General features: G+C 39.1%; 1 protein-coding gene and 1 long non-coding RNA gene across 5 annotated transcripts in view; one reads left to right on the forward strand and one right to left on the reverse strand.

Annotated features, from left to right (window-relative positions):
• The window catches only part of SLC44A1 (solute carrier family 44 member 1), a 231,916-nt gene that overhangs the window by 76,234 nt on the left and 133,182 nt on the right, over positions 1-22,500 (forward strand). The gene's annotated exons all lie outside the window — the stretch shown is intronic.
• On the reverse strand, positions 12,513-16,317 carry LOC139184634 (uncharacterized). The gene is made up of 3 exons (XR_011568178.1): positions 16,235-16,317; positions 14,077-14,188; positions 12,513-13,510 (listed from the first exon to the last, which is right to left on the reverse strand). It is a non-coding gene; the product is annotated as an uncharacterized lncRNA (long non-coding RNA).

Raw genomic sequence — 22,500 nt, forward strand, 5'->3', positions numbered from 1 at the left:
GGAGGCGGGTAGCAAAGCCTTAGAGAGGTTGAAATCACCTCCCCAGAAGTCTGATGGGCAGTGGACTGTCCAAGACAGACCATGAGCTTTTCTCTTGATAGGTACCTGCGTCCCTTAACAGGAGAAGTAAAAATTGGACTTGAGAGCGTAATTTGGAGGATTATTTCATTTGTCCTTCTTTTTGTTTGCTTTATGAAATTAACACAAATTTTAGGCTTTGTGTTATTTGCTGTAGCAAATCTACCCATGTATTTTGTTTTTACTTCTCATTTGGGAACAGTTTTAGACTCACAGAGAAGTGCAAAAATAGTAGAGTTTTGCATATCTTTTTTTTTTTTTTTAAGGTAGTGTCAAATATTATATACTCTTTAATGCTGTTGACATGTACCAAACATAAGATATTACCATTTGGATAATTGAGGAGACAGGAGACAAAGGACTCTAGTTCCTTGGGTTTACTGCTCACATGCGGTCATGATCATTTTTATGGCTCCCTTTTAACTTGCTAGTAACTCCAAGCATGTTCTTATCATAAAGTTTGTGTAATTGTCAGTTCATCCATAACCTTTTGGAGGTTCATTTGGTTAATTTTTAAGAAATATTTTACTTTATATTGGCATATAAGTGAGTAGGAGGCACAAGAGATGTGGGAAGAGCCCTGGAGGAGGAAATGGCAATCTACCCCAGTATTCTTGCCTAGAAAATTCCATGGAGAGAGGAGCCTGATGGGCTACAGTCCATGGGGTCACAAAGAGTTAGACACAATTGAACGCACGCACACACACACATTCACACAGGTGATTAACACTGTTGTGTTCGTTTTAGGTTCTTTTCAAGCAAAGTGATGGTTATACATTGACCTGTATCTCTTCTTTTCCAGATTCTTTACCTGTTTAGATTGTTATATAATACTGAGCAGAGTTCCATGTGCTATACAGTAGATCCTTGTTGGTTATCCATTCTAAATATAGCAGTGTGTACATGTCAGTCACAAACTCAGTCTTTAATTTCAAATCCTCAGATTATTCTATGTACATTTTGGCCTCTTGCAAAGAAAGCCTGCTTATTATTCTGAAAAAATGGTTCCTTTTCCCTGAGCGCTTAGCATAGTTGGGACACACTCATGGATAGCTGTAGGGTAATCCCTCAAGTATAGCAATGCCTTAACTTATGTATCCATGTTAGAATTTATTTTTGATCTCTACTTCTTCTTTGCACATGAGCATTTTAGCCCTGAGTCATTTAAGTATTTCTGTCTGTGAAAGTGAAGGTCACTCATCATGTCCACTCTTTGCAACCCCATAGATTGTAGCCTGCCAGGCTCCTATGTCCATGGAATTCTCTAGGCAAGAATACTGGAGTGGGTAGCTATTCCCTTCTCTAGGAGATCTTCCCAACCCATGGATTGAACCTGGATCTCCTGTACTGCAGGCAGATTCTTTACCATCTGAGCAATCAGGGAAGCCTATTTCTATCTATAAATGGTAATTTTTTATAAATGAATAGTACGGTTTTGAATGTACCTTTCTAAGGTAAGTCTATACTATTTGGATTTGAAAGGAGGTAGACAGCCTTTGTGTTTATGAGAGTCCCTTGGACTGCAAGGAGATCCAACCAGTCAATCCTAAAGGAAATCAGTCCTGAATATTCATTGGAAGGACTGATGCTGAAGCTGAAACTCTAATACTTTATCCACCTAAGGCAAAGAACTGACCCATTTGAAAAGACCTTGGGAAAGATTGAAGGTGAGAGAAAGGGACGACAGAGGATGATATGGTTGGATGGCATCACCGATTCAATGGACATGAGTTTGAGTAAACTCCAGGAGTTGGTGATGGACAGGAAGGCCTGGGTATGCTGCAGTCCATGGGGCTACAAAGAGTCAGACACAACTGAGCGACTGAACTGAACTGAACCTATATTCCATTCTCTCTCTCTTTTTTTTTCTGCCAAATGTATTGATTTTCTCCTTTTTCACACAAACATCTTTGGCTTTATTACAAATACCACACCCTTCCGTTCCTACAGGATTTTTTATACCTGTTTTGTCTTGACCTTGATCCTTTTCTCCCATCCCTTATCCTTAGCACCTAGTACCTGATACTTACTAGGGCCTCTACACATAGTTGTTAAATGGGTTAATGAATGAATCCTCTAAAATATTGAATATAGCTAACTTTCTTGCCTTCATGAATGTTGTTTTTTTTCCTCTCAGAAAAAAAAAAATCCTCCTATTCTTCATGTGGCTAAATTCTATTCATCTTTCAGATCTCAGTATAAATGTTACTTCCCAGAAAGGTATTTTTTAAGCTCATGATTTAAGTTCCATTGTGTCCTGTAATATGTGTAATTATACATTTATTTCATCAGTATTTGTTAAATGTTTGTCTCTTCAAAGTTTCATGAAAGCAGAGGTGAGGTCTGTTTTGTTCACGGCTATATCCTGTGTACCTGGAATGCAGTAGACACTCAAATGTTTCTTGGATGGGTAAATAAACTTATTTATTTTTGAATATGTTCTTAGTGAATTAGAATCTGAGATCTGAGTATTTTAAGGTTATTCATGCATTTTGCTGACTTGTCTTTCCGTAAAGTCTGTTCTATTTACATTCCCACTGATAGTGTCTGAGATTGCTTTATCTTTGCTAGTATTATTAGTTTTTGTACAAATTTGATTCAACCACAGAATGGTATTTTACAGTTTTATTTGCATGCCTTTGATTATTCATGAGTGTGAAACCACCGCTGCCTCCCCCCCACCCCCCCCATATGTTTGTTGCCCTCTCCTGAAGACCTTTGTGCCAGCACATCTATTCTTGGTCTTCTTATCTCTAATCCTCTCCATCCTTTATACTGTGATAGGATTAAGTTCTTTAAAGCCCTTTTTACTGTCATTTCCCTGCTCAAGAGCCTTTCCTTCTGTGTTGTTACCTATTGAAAATGAGCCCACTCAGCCCTGGCATGACCTGGACCCCATGTACCTCTGCAATCTCCCCTCACTGTTTCTCAGTGCAGTGGTGCCACTCTCTGTAATATTCAGTTGATTCAGCCTCTGTGCTGTATACCTCTCTGCCAGTCTGAATTCTTGAAAGAAAAATTCAGTTCAGTTGCTCAGTTGTGTCCGACTCTGCGACCCCATGAATCGTAGCACACCAGGCCTCCCTGTCCATCACCAACTCCCGGAGTTCACTCAGGCTCACGTCCATCGAGTCAGTGATGCCATCCAGCCATCTCATCCTCTGTCGTCCCCTTCTCCTCTTGCCCCAAATCCCTCCCAACATCAGAGTCTTTTCCAATGAGTCAACTCTTCGCATGAGGTGGCCAAAGTACTGGAGTTTCAGCTTCAGCATCAGTCCTTCCAAAGAAATCCCAGGGCTGATCTCCTTCAGGATGGACTGGTTGGATCTCCTTGCAGTCCAAGGGACTCTCAACAGTCTTCTCCAACACCACAGTTCAAAAGCATCAATTCTTCGGCGCTCAGCTTTCTTCACAGTCCAACTCTCACATCCATACATGACCACTGGAAAAACCAGAGCCTTGACTAGACAGACCTTTGTTGGCAAAGTAATGTCTCTGCTTTTGAATATGCTATCTAGGTTGGTCATAACTTTTCTTCCAAGGAGTAAGCATCTTTTAATTGCATGGCTGCAATCACCATCTGCAGTGATTTTGGAGCCCCCCAAAATAAAGTCTGACACTGCTTCCACTGTTTCCCCATCTATTTCCCATGAAGTGATGGGACCAGATGCCATGATCTTCGTTTTCTGAATATTGAGCTTTAAGCCAACTTTTTCACTCTCCTCTTTCACTTTCATCAAGAGGCTTTTGAGTTCCTCTTCACTTTCTGCCATAAGGGTGGTGTCACTTGCATATCTGAGGTTATTGATATTTCTCCCAGCAATCTTGATCCAGCTTGTGCTTCATCCACCCCGGCATTTCACATGATGTACTCTGCATATAAGTTAAATAAGCAGGGTGACAATATACAGCCTTGACGTACTCCTTTTCCTATTTGGAACCAGTCTGTTGTTCCATGTCCAGTTCTAACTGTTGCTTCCTGACCTGCATATAGGTTTCTCAAGAGGCAGATCAGGTGGTCTGGTATTCCCATCTCTTTCAGAATTTTCCACAGTTTATTGTGATCCACACAGTCAAAGGCTTTGGCATAGTCAATAAAGCAGAAATTGATGTTTTTCTGGAACTCTCTTGCCTTTTCCATGGTCCAATGGATGTTGGCAATTTGATCTCTGGTTCCTCTGCCTTTTCTAAAACCAGCTTGAACATCTGGAAGTTTATGTTTCACGTATTGCTGAAGCCTGGCTTGGAGAATTTTGAGCATTACTTTACTAGCATGTGAGATGAGTGAAATTGTGTGGTAGTTTGAGCATTCTTTGGCATTGCCTTTCTTTGGGATTGGAATGAAAACTGCCCTTTTCCAGTCCTGTGGCCACTGCTGAGTTTTCCAGATTTGCTGGCATATTGAGTGCAGCACTTTCACAGCATCATCTTTCAGGATTTGGAATAGCTCAACTGGAATTCCATCACCTCCACTAGCTTTGTTTGTAGTGATGCTTTCTAAGGCCCACTTGACTTCACATTCCAGGATGTCTGGCTCTAGGTGAGTGATCACACCATCGTGGTTATCTTGGTCGTGAAGATCTTTTTTGTATAGTTCTTCTATGTATTCTTGCCACCTCTTCTTAATATCTTCTGCTTCTGTTAGGTCCATACCATTTCTGTCCTTTATCGAGCCCATCTTTGCATGAAATGTCCCCTTGGTATCTCTAATTTTCTTGAAGAGATCACAGTCTTTCATATTCTGTTGTTTTCCTCTATTTCTTTACATTGATCACTGAGAAAGGCTTTCTTATCTCTTCTTGCTATTCTTTGGAACTCTGCATTCAGATGCTTGTATCTTTTGTTTTCTCCTTTGCTTTGTGCTTCTTTCTTTTCACAGCTATTTGTAAGGCCTCCCCACACAGCCATTTTGCTTTTTTGCATTTCTTTTCCATGGGAATGGTCTTGATCCCTGTCTCCTGTACAATGTCATGAACCTCAGTCCATAGTTCATCAGGCACTCTATCTATCAGATCTAGGCCCTTAAATCTATTTCTCAGTCCACTGTATAATCATAAGGGATTTGATTTAGGTCATACCTGAATGGTCTAGTGGTTTTCCCTACTTTCTTCAATTTCAGTCTGAATTTGGCAATAAGGAGTTCATGATCTGAGCCACAGTCAGCACCTCGTCTTGTTTTTGCTGTCTGTATAGAGCTTCTCCATCTTTGGCTGCAAAGAATATAATCAATCTGATTTCGGTGTTGACCATCTGGTGATGTCCATGTGTAAAGTCTTCTCTTGTGTTGTTGGAAGAGAGTGTTTGCTATGACCAGTGCATTTTATTGGCAAAACTCTATTAGTCTTTGCCCTGCTTCATTCCATACTCCAAGGCCAAATTTTCCTCTTACTCCAGGTGTTTCTTGACTTCCTACTTTTGCATTCCAGTCCCCTATAATGAAAAGGACATCTTTTTTGGGTGTTAGTTCTAAAAGGTCTTGTAAGTCTTCATAGAACCCTTCAACTTCAGCTTATTCAGCGTTACTGGTTGGGGCATAGACTTGGATTACTGTGATATTGAATGGTTTGCCTTGGAAATGAACAGAGATCATTCTGTCGTTTTTGAGATTGCATCCAAGTACTGCATTTCGGACTCTTTTTTTGACCATGATGGCTACTCCATTTCTTCTGAGGGATTCCTGCCCGCAGTAGTATTTATAATGGTCATCTGAGTTAAATTCACCCATTCCAGTCCATTTTAGTTTGCTGATGCCTAGAATGTTGACGTTCACTCTTGCCATCTCCTGTTTGACCACTTCCAATTTGCCTTGATTCATAGACCTGACATTCGAGGTTCCTATGCAATATTGCTTTTTACAGCATCAGATCTTGCTTCTATCACCAGTCACATCCACAACTGGGTGTTGTTTTTGCTTTGTCTCCATCCCTTCATTTTTTCTGAAGTTATTTCTCTACTGATCTCCAGTAGCATATTGGGCACCTACTGACCTGGGGAGTTCCTCTTTCAGTATCCTATCATTTTGCCTTTTCATACTGTTCATGGGGTTCTCAAGGCAAGAATACTGAAGTGGTTTGCCATTCCCTTCTCCAGTGGACCACACTGTATCAGACCTGTCCACCATGACCCACCCATCTTAGGTGGCCCCACAGGGCATGGCTTAGTTTCATTGAATTAGACAAGGCTGTGGTCCTAGTGTGATTAGATTGACTAGTTTTCTGTGATTATGGTTTCAGTGTGTCTTCCCTCTGATTCCCTCCCTCTTGCAACACCTACCATGTTACTTGGGTATATACCCTCTCTATGGAATATTTCAAAGCTACCTTTATCCCAGAACTTTATTTTGGATTTCTGTTGCCTTAAAGTTGTTGTCTAATAATATGGTGCTACTCTTCTGCCTATATTTTGATCAGTTGCTAGATAACAATATTTGCATAAACATAATGGCTTACAGCAGGAGACATTTATCATGTCACAGTTCCTGTGAGTCAGGAATCTGGATGTGGCTTTTCCGGACTCTTGCTTCAGTCTTTTACAAGGTTGCCACAAGTTGTTGATTAGAGCTGGGGTTCTCCTGGGGAAGTTCCCCTACCAAGCTCAGGTGGTTGTTGGCAGCATGCACTCCTCAATGATTGTTAAACCAAGAGCCTTAACTCTTTACTGGCTATCAGCCAAAGGCTACCTTCAGTGCTTGCTACATGGGCCTCTCCATATGGCAGCTTACTTCAAAGCCAACAGGAGAGGATGTCAGTACAGAGAGATACAGACAAGAGAGTCTGTTAGCAAGATGGAAGTTACAATATTATATAATGTAACTGTGCAAGTGATAACCCCTCACCTTTGCCATATTCTACTGGTTAGAAGCAAGTCACAGGCCACACCCAAATTTAAAGGGAGGATTTTGAATTATAGGAGGTAGGCGTAATTAGGGCCTCTTAGAGTCTGAAAGCCACACTGCCCAGCTCTGTCTCCCTGGAGCATGATGTTTTGTATGACTCCCAAATTTCAGTACTCAAGAGTTATTTCATAGGGGCTTGTTGAATTACAATAAAATAGGAAGGAAGGAAGTTTAAGAGGGACATGAGAAATAGAATGCCTTTGACCTATTCTAACCAGAAAATTTAAGATGCTAAAATGACTATAAGAATTCTATTTGTAGTAAAAAGTTTATATTTTATTTATTTATTTTTATCATTTTAATTTATGTGTTCTTTTCTCCCCAAATAGTATTTACTGTAGTAATAAAGATGTATAGGAACATGGCAGACAATATTTTATGAGATACTGGAATGCCTCAACTTCAAATGGATTATGTCCCAAAGTTAATTTTTAAGTCAGTTGGATGAAATGTGTAAAATTTTTCTGCATAGAAACAATGCTATAAATAAGACTCTGAGGCTGGGTCAACCTGGAAAAGCTCATTTATCTTAGAACCATAAAGTGCCAGAGATGAAAGGGATCTTTAAGATTATCTAGTGGGTAACCTCCTTAAAGCATCACATCAAATACATGTGAGCACCAACGAAGGCCCAGAGAAGAAAGTGGTTTGTATTTATAGCTGAGCTCTGGTGGTAATCGTCCTATAAAGCATGGGCATGGCTTATAGCCAAAAAAATTTTTTTGGTAGAAAAGATTAAGGTGGTAATAATATATTTTGAATAGATTGATGATTCCAAAAAACGTATCTCTTCTGCCACATTCTACATTGCCTATCATTTTCAAAACCAGAAAGCTAGTCTTAGAGTGTATATGTCAATTTTTAGACAGAGAGAATCATTATTTTTATAGAAAGTGTTCCCAGAAAAGAAGCCCCCATCTTCCATACCAAATTGAATAAAGCAGAGATGCTTCTAGTTCTAAGATACCTGGATTAGTATATATGAGGACTATACGGTGCAAAGCGTCTTGCTCTTTTGACCCCTGGTAAGATGATTGGGCAGAGAAGGCAATAGCACCCCACTCCAGTGCTCTTGCCTGGAGAATACCATGGACGGAGGAGCCTAGTAGGCTGCAGACCATGGGGTCACTAAGAGTCAGAAACGACTGAGCGACTTCACTTTCACTTTTCACTTTCATGCATTGGAGAAGGAAATGGCAACCCACTTCAGTGTTCTTGCCTGGAGAATCCCAGGGACAGGGGAGCCTGGTGGGCTGCCATCTATGGGGTTGCACACAGTTGGACACGACTGAAACGACTTAGCAGCAGCAGCAGCAGCAAGATGATTGGGGAGGCATTGTGTTTTCACCATGGATACTCCCTTTTTCTGGGTGCCTGGAATGGGGCAGGCTGTGGCAAGGTGGCAGTGCTCTTGGTCTACATAGGCTATTACAATGCCAGGTGAGGGTATGTAGGGAATTGCTTTTAATCATTTTGATATAGGCATTTTATTATTAATAGGACTCTGTTCTCCATTCTGCAGACAATCCTAACACACAGCTTAGTGTCCACTTTCTTTGTTACTCTAAGAAAATTTCCCAGTATATCTCACTTATCAATATTGATTTTTCTGCAGAGGTTCTGAAGGTGTATTTTTTGCACCAATCTAACTTCCTTCTTTATCTTTTTGGCTTTTCTCTAAGGAATCCATTAGTCCCTATTGCTGATAAAGGCTCTGTGGTCCTAAAATGCCTCTCAGATTTCAGATAAATCAGTGTTAACAAGATGTACAGGAAGTAGGCTTCCGAGGAGGTTGATGGCATGCATGTGTGAGTAAAATCTATCAGGGGCATTTTGCTTGAGACCTTTTTCAATTACCTGCATAACCTTTAGCAGGGTATCTAGTGTGAGTTTTTCTTCTTTTCTTTAACTGTCTCATCTCTCAGAAATTCACAGCTTAAAATGTTTTTGCTGTAAGGGCCCTTGAGATCACTGAGCCCCTTCGTTTTGTAGGCGAAGAAACTGGAGTCTAGGAAACGTCAGTGAACTGACGAAGACAGTAATAGCAGGACTAGCCTTCCACTCCATGCTTAGTCTAGTGCTCTTTGCATTATATGCTACACTCTGGTAAGCTACACAGTGATTCCCTTTCTCACCTTTTTTGCTTTTGGGGCCTCTCACTTCTAGCATTTAAAGATGAAGGAAACTTTTAGTAGAACATGTAAAGAAGGACAGGTTATATAAATCAATAAAGTTATAACTAAAGAAACTTCGAAAGGAACCAAAATACCTATACCATCTCTGGAGGCTTTGAATAATTTTCAGGCAATCTTTATGTGTTTCTTTTTCTGTCAGATAAAGAATATGAATTTTAATGATGAAATGCATTATATTTATTTCACATTTGGACATTTTTTACCATTTGTATATGTTTTAAATATTCATTGAAAAACAGGTAGTTTAAAGCTGATGTTACTCTCTTAGTAAGATAATTGACTTTAATAGGCAATAGTCTTATTTTAAAGAAACTCTAACTTTATAATCTCTACATGAATACAGAACAGGACTTTAACGGCCACTGATTACCCTCTCTAAAGCTCAGAATTCTATAGGCTTAGTGTCTAGTTTCGGAGAAGGCAATGGCAACCCACTCCAGTACTCTTGCCTGGAAAATCCCATGGATGGAGGAGCCTGGTAGGCTGCAGTCCATGGGATCTTGAAGAGTCAGACAGACACGACTGAGCGACTTCACTTTCCCTTTTCACTTTCATGCATTGGAGAAGGAAATGGCAACCCACTCCAGTGTTCTTGCCTGGAGAATCCCAGAGACGGCAGAGCCTGGTGGGCTGCCGTCTCTGGGGTCGCACAGAGTCGGACACAACTGAAGTGACTTAGCAGCAGCAGCAGTAGCAGTGTCTAGTTTAGTCCACCCCATGATTGCTAACTGGCTTATTAACTTTTTTTCCCCTCTTGTTTCTTTTTTTTTTTTTTTTAATTGAAGTATTGTTGATGTAGTCTTCCCAGGTGGCTCAGTGGTAAAGAATCCACCTGCCAAGCAGGAGATGTGTGTTCCGTCCCTGGGTCAGAAAGATCCCCTGGAGAAGGAAACGGCAACCCATTCCAGTATTCTTGCCTGGGAATTTCCACAGACAGAGGAGGCTGTCAGGCTATATAGTCCACGGGGCCACAAAGAGTCGGACACGACTTAGTGACTAAACAGCAGTAGCAGCAGCATGGTCGATGTGCAGTACTGTATAAAGCTTATTAACTTTTATAAAGGCTTATTTATTATTTAGGGGATTGGTAGTGATATTATACCCATATGAAGAATGTGTTTACTCTTTACACATGAGCAGATTGCCAGGCTTTCTAAGTCTATACTATGCTATATAACCATATATTTTAGGAAGAACTTTATAAAAAATTATAAAACATACCTCTTTGAAGATTTTTTAAAGAGTTATCAAACCTCATTGATCGTTCATACCTGTTTCTGTTTGGGAAAAAAATAGAAAAGTAAAGAAAATTTGCCAGAATACTCACTTTGAGGATCCTTTTATCAGCTCTGTGTAGCTCTTCATGTTTATATGACTGAGACGTACTTCTCTTCCTCTCAATGACTTAAATCAAATTACTGGCTACTAAATGATTATCCTTCACCAGTCTCTAAAATTCTATTATTTTATTAGTCCTCAGCAAACGTTTATTGAAAATCTACTGTGTTCTAGAAACCTGTATTAAGAACAAAATAGGAAACAACCTAAATGCCTGGAAAAAAAGATTTGATTAAATTGATTCACTAATGAATTATATTTCTTGAGCATCAACTTGGGGCTAAGCTTTGGAGATTATACTCTTGATAAAAGCAGGCACACTTTTATCTCATGGAAATTACAGTCTAGTGGAGAAAACAGAACTTAAAATCATCAGATAATCACAAATATTATTACAGCTATCAAAAGTGTTATAAAAGGTGAGATATAAGGGTATCAAAGACGTTATAACAGGAGGACCTGACCCAGCCTGAATACTATGGAACAGTAGAAATGATGGTACAGAATTCCATCCATTGACATGGAATAGCCACATAATGGAATTAAGGGAAAGATAAAATTATATATTAGTATTTATCTTGTGATTTAAATATATATATATTGTATATATAATACATGTACAAAGTATAGAATGACATGAAAATATTAATAGTATGCTTAACTGTTGAGTTATGGATCTTTTAAAATTTCTTTTATATTTATTTCTTTTTTCCCTAAGTTTTCTACAATTAATATATATTGTTTGGACAATTAAAAAACAATTAGAGTTAAAACAAAAAAAAGGTCATTCACAGTCCCTGTCTTAAGAGCTTGCATCCTAGTGAGGAAGACAAAATGCACAGACACACTGGCGGTGCAATGCGGGACATCCTATGAGTTTTGTATATCGAGAGCTGGGTGACTTTAGTTTCCTTGGTTCCTAACGGCAGGCTGGTGGGGACAGGAAGGCAATTTGATGGTAGTCCTGGGACCACCACTGTGTTCAGTTCTATTGCTTCTGTAACAAATTGCTATAAACTAAGTCCAATTGAGCTATTCCAAATCCTAAAAGATGATGCTGTGAAAGTACTGCACTCAATATGCCAGCAAATCTGGAAAACTCAGCAGTGGCCACAGGACTGGAAAAGGTCAGTTTTCATTCCAATCCCAAAGAAAGGCAATGCCAAAGAATGCTCAAACTACCACACAATTGCACTCATCTCACACGCTAGTAAAGTAATGCTCAAAATTCTCCAAGCCAGGCTTCAGCAATATGTGAACTGTGAACTTCCTGATGTTCAAGCTGGTTTTAGAAAAGGCAGAGGAACCAGAGATCAAATTGCCAACATCCACTGGATCATGGAAAAAGCAAGAGAGTTCCAGAAAAACATCAATTTCTGCTTTATTGACTATGCCAAAGCCTTTGCCTGTGTGGATCACAATAAACTGGAAAATTCTGAAAGAGATGGGAATACCAGACCACCTGATCTGCCTCTTGAGAAACCTATATGCAGGTCAGGAAACAACAGTTAGAACTGGACATGGAACAACAGACTGGTTCCAAATAGGAAAAGGAGTACATCAAGGCTGTATATTGTCACCCTGTTTATTTAACTTATATGCAGAGTACATCATGAGAAACGCTGGACTGGAAGAAGCACAAGCTGGAATCAAGATTGCCGGGAGAAATATCAATAACCTCAGATATGCAGATGACACACCACCCTTATGGCAGAAAGTGAAGAGGAACTAAAAAGCCTCTTGATGAAAGTGAAAGTGGAGAGTGAAAAAGTTGGCTTAAAGCTCAACATTCGGAAAACGAAGATCATGGCATCCGGTCCCATCACTTCATGAGAAATAGATGGGGAAACAGTGGAAACAGTGTCAGACTTTATTTTTCTGGGCTCCAAAATCACTACAGATGGTGACTGTAGCCATGAAATTAAAAGACGCTTACTCCTTGGAAGGAAAATTATGACCAACCTAGATAGCATATTGAAAAGCAGAGACATTACTTTGCCCACAAAGGTCCGTCTAGTCAAGGCTCTGGTTTTTCCAGTGGTCATGTATGGATGTGAGAGTTGGACTATAAAGAAAGCTGAGCGCCAAAGAATTGATGCTTTTGAACTGTGGTGTTGGAGAAGACTCTTGAGAGTTCCTTGGACTACAAGGAGATCCAACCAGTCCATCCTAAAGGAGATCAGCCCTGGGATTTCTTTGGAAGGAATGATGCTGAAGCTGAAACTCCAGTACTTTGGCCACCTCATGAGAAGAGTTGACTCATTGGAAAAGACTCTGATGCTGGGAGGGATTGGGGGCAGGAGGAGAAGGGGACGACAGAGGATGAGATGGCTGGATGGCATCACTGACTCGATGGAGGTGAGTCTGAGTGAACTCCGGGAGTTGTTGATGGACAGGGAGGCCTGGCATGCTGCGATTCATGGGGTTGCAAAGAGTCGCACATGACTGAGCGACTGATCTGATCTGATCTGAAGTGCCTTAAAACAGCAAAGTTCTCTAAATCCAAATTCTGTTCACAGCATGGTTCAGCTGGTTCTCTGCCCCAGGTTTCACAAGGCTGAAATCAGAGGTTTGGCAGGGCTGTGTTTCTCGCTAGAGGCTCTTGGGAGTCAATCTTCTTTCAAGCTCATTCAGGCTGTTGGCTGAGTTCAGTTTCATGTGGCTTGTGATGAGGTTGCATTTCCTTGCTGGCTATCAGCCTGGGGTCATTCTCAGCTTCTAGAGGTAACCTGTGTATTCTGTTGCCTGTATTCTGTGGTTCATGGTCCTTTTACTTTAACAGCCGTGGGTCAGAGCTTCTTAGGCTTCAGTCTCTCTGACTTCCCCTTTGCTAGTGTTGCATCTTAGTTCTAGATTGTCCATGTGGGTTGGCAAATGTCTCAGCCAATGACTCAGGGTTCAGGAACAGAGTCATTTAAAGTAAGGGTTTTAGACCCCCAGGTAGGTGAGTTGGGGATTCAAAGCAGGACTTGCATTCTAGCAGGTGAAGTCAGATAAAGGAGATCTGTGGAAGGAGGGCACACATAGTGATAGTGGGCAGGTGAGAGCCAATGATAGATAGTCACATGCATTCTGAGCCAAGAGGTAGTTTCAGGAGCCCATCTGTGGTGAGGATGGTATTCCAGTTAGAGTGCCCAACCTGTTCTTGTTGGCTGAAGAACATCATCTACAGGTTGGGGCTCTGCAGGCCAGCCTGAAGCCTGGTGAAAACTGGTTCACACAGTAAAGAGCTTACTGCTCTGTCTTGCTGAGTTGTGGCTCAGGACAGAGGTAGTGCATTTGTCTGCTGTGCTGAGTTTTGTTTACAGAGTGTCCAGGGTATTAAAAGCAGCCCAGTAGATATCTGCTCATTCCCACACTTAGGGATAACTTTGAACAAATGGGCATACTTTGAGCATTTGATAAGTTTGCCTTTGTTTAGAGGGAAAGCACTCTCCCCTCTGCCCTTCTGTTAAGTACTCTCTGACTCCAGCATTAGCCTACCACCTGTCCTAGTTTGGCTCAACATGAAAAAGAACAGCCTAGTTAGATACCTGGGCTTTCCAGGTGGCTCAGTGATAAAGAACCTACCTGCCAATGCAAGAGACGTGGGTTTGATCCCTGGGTCGTGAAGATCCCCTGGTGGAGGAAATGACAACCCACTCCAGTATTCTTGCCTGGAAAATCCCATGGGCAGAGGAGCCTGCAATGTTAAAGAAGCCCTTCAGTCCATAGAGTCACAAAGTGTTGGACACAACTGAGAAGCTGAGCACACATGCATAGATACTTCACTTAAACCTGCATTTGTGGACTCATTTGCCCACAAGTTTACAAGCATTTGGAAACAGTAACATTTATGGTGTTATATGGAAATTTATGGCAGAAAGTGAAGAGGAACTCAAAAGCCTCTTGATGAAAGTGAAAGTGGAGAGTGAAAAAGTTGGCTTAAAGCTCAACATTCAGAAAACGAAGATCATGGCATCCGGTCCCATCACTTCATGAGAAATAGATGGGGAAACAGTGGAAACAGTGTCAGACTTTATTTTTCTGGGCTCCAAAATCACTACAGATGGTGACTGCAGCCATGAAAATAAAAGACGCTTACTCCTTGGAAGGAAAATTATGACCAACCTAGATAGCATATTCAAAAGCAGAGACGTTACTTTGCCAACAAAGGTTTGTCTAGTTAAGGCTGTGGTTTTTCCAGTGGTCATGTATGGATGTGAGAGTTGGACTGTGAAGAAGGCTGAGCGCCAAAGAATTGATGCTTTTGCACTGTGGTGTTGGAGAAGACTCTTGAGAGTCCCTTGGACTGCAAGGAGATCCAACCAGTCCATTCTGAAGGAGATCAGCCCTGGGATTTCTTTGGAAGGAATGATGCTAAAGCTGAACCTCCAGTACTTTGGCCACCTCATGTGAAGAGTTGACTCATTGGAAAAGACTCTGATGCTGGTAAGAGAGTCAGTTCCTAGGCAGGTTGATAGGGAGTCTAGGAGTCCCCAAGGAGAGAGGGGTCTGGAATTCTCAAGGAGGAAGAAAGGACAAACTTTTTTTTCCTTCTCTACATTCCTTAGGATTATATAACAATAATGTATCCTGCCTAAGGACAGTCTTTGGATTCAACCTTCTGTTATCTTAAAAATGTAAATAATGGGAGTAGGTCTCATGAGGTCTTTACAACCTCCAGATATTCTTTGGATTATATAACTTCATTGTTAACACTAGCAAGCGGGTACTCTTTCTGCCCCCTTCTGATGCCTATGTCAGAAGCTTTCTCTATCTCCTTTATACTTTAATAAAACTTTATTACACAAAAGCTCTGAGCGATCAAGCCTCGTCTCTGGCCCCGGATTGAATTCTTCTTCTCTGGGGGCCAAGAATCCCGGTGTATTTGTGTGATTCAACAACAACCTTTCACTGGGAGGGATTGGGGGCAGGAGGAGAAGGGGACGACAGAGGATGAGATGGCTGGATGGCATCACTGACTCGATGGACATGAGTCTGAGTGAACTCCGGGAGTTGGTGATGGACAGGGAAGCCTGGCGTGCTGCAATTCACGGGGTCACAAAGAGTCGGACACGACTGAGCAACTGATCTGATCTGATCTGATGGAAATTTATTGTATTATTTATGCCATTTTCCCCCCAAATTTTTCATTTTTTTCTCTCATGGAAAATGTTAGTTATAAAAACAATAACTACATTTTCAGAAGACAAATTTATCTTTGGAAAATATTTTTCGTCATTTCATGACTACATTTTCAGAAGACAAATTTATCTTTGGAAAATATTTTTTGTCATTTCATGACTGCAGACTCTTGAGCCTGAATTTCTAAAACACGTTTTACAAAGTTACGTCTGTATTGCTAGTGAACTTCTATCTCTAGGATAATACTTGCTCTGGATAATACTGCTAGGCATTTGAAAGAAGAGATCCAGTTGCATGCTATAGGAAATTTAGGACTTGAAATGTTGAGCAGATTCTAAATAAGGAAGTAAAAAGCCACTTAACAGAATTAGATGACAGGCATGCACCTGGGAACGGGAGGGATGGTTGGTTTCTCTGTGTGTTCCCTGCCTAAGTTGTACACTTGACATGTCTAATTAAAACAACTGATTCCGCATGCCAACACAGGAGTCTTACTACTTGGGCTGGTTCCAGGTTAACCAGGCAGCTGTAAAGGTTCTTTGTCATTTTGTCATTGTCTATAGGCTTATAGGGGAATGGCTGTCCACTCTGGTATTCTTACCTGGAGAATTCCATGGACAGAAGAGCCTGGCAGTCCATGGCTGGCTGGCAGGCCACAGTCCATGGCTTCGCAGAGAGTCAGACATGACTGAGTGTCTGACACTTTCACTTTTCACTTTCACATAGGCTTATAGGTGTGACCTTTGTAATTTGCTTAGGTAATTATTAAACATTTCAATTATGAGTTTTATAGTCATCGATTTGCCACCTGTTTATGTTTATCTGGTTGTGAGTGTTGAGGGCAGCTGAGCAGTTAGAAGATACACTGTCCACACATGACCACCCTCACTTCTGACACTATGTACAAATTCAGGGGTCCACAAGACCAAGCTTAGGTTCCATAGCTTTCCCGAAAACCTCATAGAACTCGCTGGAATCTGTTACAGTTACAATTTATTACAAAACTATTAGGAAAAGCAAACAGATTTTAAGAGAAGCGAACAAGAGAAACTCTACTATTGTTCTCCCCCCTTGGAGTCAGGGCATGTTTCTTGCCTGGCACTGATTGTGATAATATACATGAAACTATTGCCAGCTGGGAAGCTCACCGAAGCTTCAGTCTTCAGAATTTTATTAGGGCTCCATTATGCAAGCATGATTCATTGGCTAGGTAGCTGACGCAGTTTCAGTCCCTCTGGGCAGGTTGATACCATATGATCCAGAACTCCTGGTCTACATAACATTGCTAATCTTTCTCTGGGTGGTCAGCTTCTACCTTAAATCCTGTCTGGTGTGGGCTGCCTCCAGCCTTCACACTGTTAGACTACCTGTCATGATTGAAATTTCAGGCGAATAAAGACACTCCTACAAGGCTTAGAGATTAAATGTTTCAAAAGCCCAGAGCAAAGTCCAGACCTCTTTCTGAGTAGAAGTTAAATTTGTTACTACCCACTCAGACTCTTTACGTTGGATTTTGTAAAATGTATTTTTCACGATGAAATTTAAAGTATGTTATGGTCTTATCTTACGTATAATAATTTACCCATTTTAATTGTATAGTTTTGGTAACTGCATGCAGTCGCGTGCCCTCTATCATAATCCATACTACTTTTGCCCCCACAGTCCTTGCCCTCCAACAACCACTGATCTGTTTTCTGTCACTATAGTTTTTTTTTTTTTCTTCTTCTTCTTATTTTAATATTATTTATTTGGCTGCACAGGAGTCTTAGTTGTGGCAAGGCAGAGTCTTCAGTTGCAGCATGTAGAATCTACTTCCCTAATCAGGGATTGAACTCAGGCCGCCTGCCTTGGGAGTGCAGTCTTAGCCACTGGACCACCAGGGAAGTCCACCTTGTCAGTATAGTTTTCCTTTTTCTAGATTTTCTTATATACATGGAGTTGTACAATGTGTAGTAATTTGTGTCTCACTTTTTTTCCATGTAGCATAATGTGAGTCATCCATTTGTCAAATATATTAATAGTTGTTTTTTTTTTTTAATTCCTGAGTAGTATTTCATTGTGTGGATATATCAGGTTTTGTTTATCTGTTCACCAATTTTTGGATATGTGGGTTTTTCCATGTTTAAAATTTTTTTTTTTTCTATTGTGAATAAGTTTTTTTAAAATGTGTGTACATGATGTTGTATGAAGATCTATTTTATTTCTCTTGGGTAGATACCTAGGATTGGTATTGCTGAGTCATATGACTCGCAGTCATATGAGCCTATGTTTAACTTTATAAGAAATTAACAAACTATTTTACTAGGAAAGGAGGAGATTTACAGCTGCTCCATCTCCTCACTTTGTAATCAGTCTTTAATCTTAACTATTCTAGGATATGTGTATTGGTATCTTACTGTGGTTTTAATTCTTATAATGTCTAGTGACTGATGACATTGAGCGATTTTTTTAAGTGCTAGTTGACCATCCATATATCTTCGTTTGCAAAACATTTATTTAAATCATTTACACATTTTAAAATAAATTGGTTTGTTTTAAGAAATTGAGAGTTCTTTATATATTCTAGATAAAAGAACTTTCTTGGGAGTGTTCTGTAAATATTTCTCTAATATGAGGTTTGCCTTTTCATTTTCTTAATGGTGTCTTTTGACAAATAAAAGTTTTTAATTTTGCTGACGTCGAATTTATCCATGACATAAATTTTAAAAACATCACTTGAGAATGTGTCATTTAATGGTTCATGCGTTTTGTGTTATAAGGAATCATCACTGTACCTCAACGTCACAAAGATTTTTTTTTTCTGTTTTCTTCTAGAAGTTTTTTTATTTAGAGCTTATGTTTAATGTTTGTGTACAGTATGAAGAGGTCAAGGTATGTTTGTTTGTTTTTCCCATATAAAAATCCAGTTATTCCAGCAGCACTTATTGAAAAGACTATTTTCTCCATTGAATTACCTTGTCATGTTTATCAAAAATAGATTTCATTTTAAGTCTGAGGGCAAGAAGGAAGTTGATGGAGCTTCTAGTAGCGGCAGTCTATTTAAAACTAAACAAAATAGGGATGTCACTTTTTTATTGTATTGTTTTATAAATAATTGCAACAAATCATATAAAAGAGATAAGTGAAGTATGTGTAGGTCAGTAGAGCGACTGACACTGTTTGTCAGTGACAAGGGACTGTAACCGGAAGGTTTAGGAGATTCAAGAAAATCACATCTTGAGATGCTTAAATCACAGGTTATAAAACATATATCTAACTGAATTCAGCCATTTATTTTATCTGTAGACAAAAATGTAATGAAAAAGATAACATTAAATTATTATTTTATTAAAAAAACTTGCAAGATATATACAAAATAATAAGAGAAATATAATCTACTTCTAGTTGAGTAGTCTTAATATGATAAAGATGACAATACTCACAAAGTTAATGTATAGATTTAATATAATACCAGTTAAAGATCCCAATAGGATGTTGAATTGAATTTGATTGATAGTATAAATCACACAGTAAAGGAGCAGGCAAGAACTTCAGGGGAGGCAAATGTTTTAAAAAATTATTCTCATTCATAAAATTAATATTTGAGAGGATCAGAATTAGTACATACATTGTAAGGTAATTAAATGAAGATAAAAGATCAGGCCCCCACACTATGGAAGTAAAGAAGAGATTAGACTGGAAATCTAGGTTAAGTGTAGTTACTAAAGTTGATCACCAATTTAACTATGAACTTTCTGGCTTTTGAAGACAGAAAGGGAAACTCAGAGGTTTTACCAGAAGTTGCGGTTCAAAGGCCTTTGGGCAGACACTATTAGTCACTTAGGTGGCCTGGGAATAAGACAACAGGGAATGTTGGACACTTTGAACTTTATATATGTGTACCTGTATAAAGGAGAGGAAGAAGTGGCTAATTGGTTTTCAATTGCTAATTGAGTCTTGGCACTTGGGTACATGGACTCAGCGATACTAATTTTCCAAGAGAAGCCAGAAATTTATAAAGCACCTTTATGATCCAGTCACCTCCCAAAGACCCCTTTACCTCCTAAGACCATCACTTTTGGAAGTTAGAATTCAGTGTATGAATTTTGGGGGGACACATTCAGACTGTAGCACCTGTCACCTACTGTTTTTTAAATACTGGCAATTGGTGTACTGGCCAAACGAAATGTGTACTCATTATCTGAGTAAGGTTTATATGTGTACAATTGTTATCATCTAATTAAGGACTGTGATGTTTAAAGAAGAACAAAGGAGTTTTTGCCATTCAAGACCAAAACCTATTCCAAAGTATATTAATAAGATTACCTGAATGTAGGTTAATAATAGTAATAGAAACAAAATAGAAATATCAGAAATAAACTCATAGTGGTTTAATATGTGAGAAATCAGTGTTTAATTAAAAAAAGCATTGTTGAATGATAATATGAAGAAAGCTACATTTAAATCTATTTTAATCTCATACCATGCATAATAAATTTCAGATGAGTTAAATATTTTTCCTTTATCTATTTTTAATTGAAGGATAATTACAGTATTGTGTTGGTTTCTGCCAAACATCAACATGGATCAGCCATAAGATGAGTTAAATATTTTTTAAACAAACATTTAAAACATTCCTACCTTTATTATGGAGAAGAGATCATTTATCCATTGTTGAAGCAATAAAGAAATAAATTAGTACCAAGGTAATCATGTGTAATTATCAAAAACTTTGGTTCTCTAATATAGAGAAAAAAGCAATGCAATGAGAATAATATTTATAGATTTTCTCTGATAGGTAAGATTTCCTGTGAAATTGTCTACCTTACTGTAAGTAGTGTTGGTTTATACTGTCACCGTGTTTGGTTTACACTAGAGAGAAAAACATGAATATGTGTGGCTTAAAGATCTTCATTTGTAGTGAAGATAATAGTAGTACCTACTTCCTAGAGTGTTTTGAAGGAATAAGTATGATACATGATGTATACTCCTTAGCACATTGCCTGGAACCATAAATGGTAACTGCTGTTTATTATAATCATCTTCATTGTTACCATCTTCCAAAACAAGTTTCAAAGTTACTTATCAAAGTTTTTAACCCAATTGGGAAAAACACAGCTATTTGAACCAAGTTTACCTTTGTGTAGTTTACAAAGCACTTGCACATATTCTGTTTCATTGATTCTCACCCTGTCCCTGGGAGAGGTTTTAATTTCTTCTCAGTGGGAGTTTTCAGGATTCACTGTTCTGTAGTCCCAGCTTCATCTTTGTCATTACCCTTAAATCAATTCAACCTGATTCAAGAATTCCCCATCCTGACCACAGCCTTCTCTCCTAGCTTGTGTGTTTTTCTTCGTCCGCTAGAGTTATTCTCTGACTTCTATTTTTTTGACTCCTGTACTTTCTAAGTGCTCTTCCTTCTCTCTTTTATCCCTATTTTTTTCTGATAATTTTTTCATAATATTGTGACAATATCTGTCCCCCGTCTCTGTGTTTTTCTTTCTCAAAGATTAAAAAGAGATCTGTGATGGGCAAAGAGTTTGATTGGATATGTCTCCAAAGAAGAGAGATCAATGACCAATAAGCAAATGAAAAGATGCTCAACATCATTTGTCATCAAGGAAATGTAAATCAAACCCACAATGAGTTACCACTTCACATCCACTAGAATAGTTATAAAAAAGACACATAGTTGACAAATGTTGGCAAGAATGTGGAGAAATTGGATCCCTCTTACATACATTGCTGGTGGAAACAAAAAAAAGTGCCAGCACTCTGGGAGACAGTCTGGCAATTTCTCAAAATGTTAAGCATAGAATTACAATTCATAATAGCCAAAAGGGGAAAACAGCACACCTGTGCACCAACTGATGAATGGATACATAAAATGTAGTATGGAATACTATTTAGCCATCAAGAGGCACAAAGTACATATATATGCTACAACATGGACAAACCTCAAAAATATTATGCTAAATCAAAGAAGCCAACCCAGAAGACCACATTTTATGTGATTACATTCATATGAAATGTTCAGAATAGGCAAATCTGTGAAATGAAGGTAGATTAGTGGTGTCCTAAGGCTGGGGGTTAGGGAGTATAGGAGGTTTGAAAGTGGCTGCTCAATGGGTATGAGGTTTCTCCTGGGAGTGACAATGTTCTAAAATTAGATTGTGATGATGGATGAACAACTTCATAAATTACACTTTAAAATATTGAATGGGACTATACAGTTTACAGTTTAAGCTCAATGAAGCTTAAAACTAAAAAGAAAAATAAATCTCTGGCTTTTGGCTCTTAGCAGATAGGATTTCCTCATTATGAGTACTGGAACAAGTTGATTGTGAGAACCATCCCTTTCTGTAGTACTGACCATGAACTTGGGTTTAGGGGTATTCTTCTAGTTAACTAGATAAATAGAAAACTTTTCCTTGTAGCTCTTATGAAATACTTTTTAAAGACTTTTAATTTGCTTTCTGTCTCAGATTAGTATAAAGAACACAATATGATGTCTGACTCATGGCAATTATTTCTCCCTTTATAGGACAAGTATAAGGAGAAGAACGACACTGAAGCTAAACAGGAGGATCAGTTTTCCCCCTGTGTTTCCAGTTCCATGCCTTTGTTTTGCAATGTTGCTATCTCTTTTGGCTCTTTGCTCATCTTACTTTACTCTTAGTTTTAGTCTCTTTGGGGGCTTTTGATTAATCTGCTCAAAGCCATGAACTATGAAGTCTCTCTTCAGAAAACTACATGTGAATTTGCATACCAAATGTTGCTTACAATTTCAGGAGGATCACAAATTTCACCCAGGATAAGAATCTCAACTCCATACACTCACCTGGGTAATCTTATGCTCTCTTGTAGTGAAGTTATCATTTATATGCT

Source organism: Bos indicus, chromosome 8 (genome assembly GCF_029378745.1).
Source record: "Bos indicus isolate NIAB-ARS_2022 breed Sahiwal x Tharparkar chromosome 8, NIAB-ARS_B.indTharparkar_mat_pri_1.0, whole genome shotgun sequence".
NCBI classification, from domain to species: domain Eukaryota; kingdom Metazoa; phylum Chordata; class Mammalia; order Artiodactyla; family Bovidae; genus Bos; species Bos indicus.